Below are 4913 nucleotides of genomic sequence, written 5' to 3'. Positions count from 1 at the left end.
TTGGACACAAATGAAGTACACGAAGTTGCAATGGCTAACTTTTAACTAAACAAATCCCAAGGAAAAGCTACTAGATGGATCTACTTATATAGGATCCCCACCATTATCAATAACTTTCCTTGGGATTTGTTTAGTTAAAAGTTAGCCATTGCAACTTCGTGTACTTCGTTTGTGTCCAACGACCAGACCAAGACCGCTTACGGATCCCCACCATTATCAATACCTCATATATATTTGCAATATTCAGATTGCTTTATCATATTCTTGCTCGTTCTTCGATTGCTTGCAGAAATAGACCTTCGTGGTCAGGCTGACCGTGCTTCCGGCATCGTCAGTAACCTCAGGAGATTGGTTTAGCAATTGCTAAGGCGCAACGTCGTGCATGTTTGTAGTCGGATCGTCAAAGTCATCTCCACCAAATCGATAGTTATCATCTCATCGAAAGATCGGGACCCTCGCCTCTATCACTTGGACTCCTCCATGATGAATGTGTAGTTCTGCTCACACCTAAGTATGCACACGAGAGAAGGGTCAAGTAGTATACCATCCTCGAAGGGTACAAGTGAACATGTGTAAAGGAGATGATTCACCTTTGTATGCATGAAGTAGATGTGGCACGTGTCACTTGCCAAATGGACTCTTGACATGGTGATGTCCATAGGATGCTCTGCATCAAATGCCTCTGGCGGTGTACCGGGATATGCAATGAATCAAGAGCGACATGTATGAAAATTAAGAAGGTGGCCTTGCCACAAATACAATGTCAACTACATGATCATACAAAGAGCAATATGACAAAAGTAATGCGTGTCATATGAGCGGAATGGTGGAAAGTTGCATGGCAATATATCTCGGAATGACTATGGAAATGCCATAATAGGTAGGTATGGTGGCTGTTTTGAGGAAGGTATATGGTGGATATATGGTACCGGCGAAAGTTGCACGGTACAAGAGAGGCTAGCAATGATGGAAGGGTGAAAGGGTGCGTATAATCCATGGACTCAACATTAGTCAAAAGAACTCATATACTTGTTGCAAAAATTTAGAAGTCATCAAAAACCAAAGCACTACGCGCATGCTCCTAGGGGGATAGATTGGTAGGAAAAGACCATCGCTCGTCCCCGATCGCCACTCATAAGGATGCACAAGCCAGGTACACTTCATGTTTCAAATTTGTTACACAACTTTAACCATACGTGCATGCTACGGGACTTGCTAACTTCAACACAAGCATTCTTTAAATTCATAATCACCCAACTAGCATGACTTTAATATCACTATCTCCATATCTCAAAACAATTATCAAGTATCAAATTGATCATAACATCCAATTCACTTCCTATGATAGTTTTTATTATACCCAACTTGAATGCCTACCATTCTAGGACCAATTTTATAACCATAGAAAATACCATGCCGTTCGAAAAGACTCTCAAAATAATATAAGTGAAGCATGAGAGACTAGTAATTTCTACAAAAATTAAGACACCACCGTGCTCTAAAAGATATAAGTGAAGCACTAGAGCAAAAACTATCAAGCTTAAAAGATATAAGCGAAGCACATAGAGTATTCTAGCAAATTCTAATCAAATAGGCTTCTCCCAAAAGGTGTGTACAACAAGAATGATTGTGGTAAACTAAAAAGCAAAGACTAATATAATACACGACGCTCCAAGCAAAACACATATCATGTGGCGAATAAAAATATAGCTCCAAGTAAAGTTACCAATGAACGAAGACGAAAGAGGGGATGCCTTCCCGGGGCATCCCCAAGCTTAAGCTTTTGGCTATTCTTGAATATCTTGCGGTGCCTTGGGCATCCCCAAGCTTAGGCTCTTGCCACCCATTATTCCATAGTCCATAAAAGCTTTACCCAAAACTTGAAAACTTCACAACACAAAACTCAACAGGAAATCTTATAAGCTTCGTTAGTGAAAGAAAACAAAACCACCACATAAGGTACTGCAATGAACTCATTCTTTATTTATTTTGGTGTTAGACCTACTGTATTCCAACTTATCTATGGTTTATAAACTATTTTAATAGCCATAGATGCATCAAAATAAGCAAACAACACACGAAAAACAGAATCTGTCAAAAACAGAACAACCTGTAGCAATCTGTAACTAACGCAAACTTCTGGAACTCTACAAATCCTACCAAAATAGGAAGTCCTGGACAATTTGTTTATTGAATGGAAGCAAAAATAATCAACGCAAAAGCACGTTCCTGTGATTTAACAAAATTATATTCGTGCGCGTAAAGTTTCTGTTTTTCAGCAGAATGAAATCAACTATCATCGTAGGTTATCCTATAGGTCCTACTTGGCACAAACACTAATTAAAAGATAAAAACACATATAAACAGAAGGTAGATGCAAGATTTATTTCTAAACAGGAGCAAAAACAAAAAAACATAAAGAAAATTGGGTTGCGTCCCAACTAGCGCTATCGTTTAACGCCCCTAGCTAGGCATAAAAGCAAAGGTAGATCTAACGAGTGCCATCTTTGGCACTAAATTCATAAGTAGCACGCATGATAGATTCATAAGGTAATTTGAATTTCTTTCTTGGAAAGTGCTCCATGCCTTTCTTTAATGGCAATTGGAATCTAATATTTCCTTCCTTCATATCAATAATCGCACCAATCGTTCTAAGGAAAGGTCTACCAAGAATAATAGGGCAAGAAAGATTGCAATCTATATCAAGAACAGTAAAATCTACTGACGCGGAGCATCCCATGGACATCACCATGTCAAGAGTCCATTTGACAAGTGCCACGTGCCACATCTACTTCATGCATACAAAGGTGAATCATCTCCTTTACACGTGTCCACTTGTACCCTTCGAGGATGGTATACTACTTGACCCCTCTCTCGTGTGCATACTTAGGTGTGAGCGGAGCTACACATTCATCATGGAGGAGTCCAAGCGCAAGAGAACTACTACACCATCCAAGAGGGAAGCCTGGAAGCGGAGACGGAAGCGCCAAGAAGAAGGCAGCAGCTCCCAGGCGACCCCGTGCGCACGGGCCCCTCCGACCCCATGCCCACGGGCCTCCCAGGCTGGCGGTCCTGAAGACCCCGTGCACACGGGCGTGTACCGTGCCCACGGGACCCCCGTGTCCACGGGCCTCACGGACCCCGTGCGCACGGGCCCTTGCGTCAGGTCCCTGGATACCCCGTGCGCACAGGCTCCACTTACCCCGTGCACACGGGGCCCCCTGTGTGATGCTGCGGGCTTTGCCCATGTTTTACCATTTCGCCCCCACCTATTCCCCTCTTTGCCTAGGACTATATATACTCCTTCATCTCCTCCATTTAGACTTAGCAAAGGATATGTTAGACATATGAGAGCTTTGCTCCATGGACCCACTCCACTAGGAGATCAAGACCTCCTCTTGGAGTGACCTAGCTCAAGACCTCCTTCTTGGGGAAGGATCCCAATCATAGGATCATCAAGCCCTCATCTCCTTCATAGGATTTGGGATGAACTCTACCATGTATCTTATTTCCCTTTGTTGTTCATGTACCTTGTGGATCTTATGTGTTTGATTGTCTAGTGGATGTGTGATTTGACTTGTTCTAGAGTGCTCCTCATGTTTTCCCTCCTTTGTTCATCTTGTTCTTGGGGATTCCACCTCCAATTCGTGAAAGATATTCTCTATAGGGTTCCACCCTACATCATATGGTATCATGAGCCTTGGTTTCTCACGAAATTGGAGCCCCCCTCTTTGTTTTCTAGCATGATTTTGTTGTTCTTGTCCTAAATCCGAAAATCCTCACCAAAAATAGCCCCAAATGTTTTTGTGATTTGTTGGTTTAGTGTGATTTTGTTGGATTTGATCCATGAATTTGGTGTTTAGCAAGTAGATCCACCCCTCTACCATCTTCCCCTACCTTCCACCCTTCGAATTTGACCTCAAAATCGAGTTTCCCCACGGATCCGGAGCTGTTCATCCGCTCCTCGACCCCGTGCACACGGGCCTCACTTACCCCGTGCGCACGGGCCATCCAGAAACTTTCGTCCATTTTTTGTCTTTCTTATTTTTGTTTCACCACCATCCCTCGTGTTCTTCCGCACCATTCCACGTGTTTGTTGAGTGTTCGGTTGCGATTTATCTTGTGTCCTAAGGTGTTTCGGCTACTTAGGTGCAACTTGGTAACATCATCGCCACCAATCATCGAATCGGACAACACTTTGACTTCGACAAGATCATCTTCGACCGTAAGCAAGGACGGTAACCTCGACGACACTTTGTACTCCCTTGCCATTAACTTGATAGCTTTGAGCCATTTTGCGTAGCTTACCCATCGAGACTAGCATGTTGAGTATTGCCGGGCCACGTCTTAGTGCACCATTTAGTGTTCCGTGCATCCCGTGCATCTACTACTTGTTATCTCGTTGTGTGGCTCGCATATCAAGCATCGTGGCATAGTGAAAAAAAGAGGAGATAAAAAGCTTTTAAGCAAAAGAGAAGAGAAACAAAGAGCTTATAAGCAATAGCATTGAGCCCTCGCATTCGTGCATCATCTTGGTCACCACATACATTTGCATACTTGGGATAGTGAGACGAGTAGAATCTCTATTAGGTTGGTGCACTAGCGTATCTAGCCCATTAGTGCAATCGAGCTAGCGTCTCTCTAGTATTCGTACGACAAGAGCTTTTCCCGTGTTTAGATATCTTCGAGCTCATTCCTTGGTTGTGCGGATCCCATTTATCTTTCGTGTGTGTGTTCCTCGTGTTATATTGGGAGGTTGATCTATTTGTCTTATTTTCCATTTGTGAATCTTCTCAACTTTATCAACATCTCGACTAACATTTACTTGAATTATTTGTGTCTTTCCTAACGAAGCTCCTCCATAGACCATTTACTTGTAGGTGTGAGAAACAATTCCCGGTACCAATTCCCCT

This window comes from Triticum dicoccoides, chromosome 2B, assembly GCF_002162155.2.
Source record: "Triticum dicoccoides isolate Atlit2015 ecotype Zavitan chromosome 2B, WEW_v2.0, whole genome shotgun sequence".
Taxonomy (NCBI): Eukaryota; Viridiplantae; Streptophyta; class Magnoliopsida; order Poales; family Poaceae; genus Triticum; species Triticum dicoccoides.
This window is presented reverse-complemented; position numbering follows the sequence as displayed.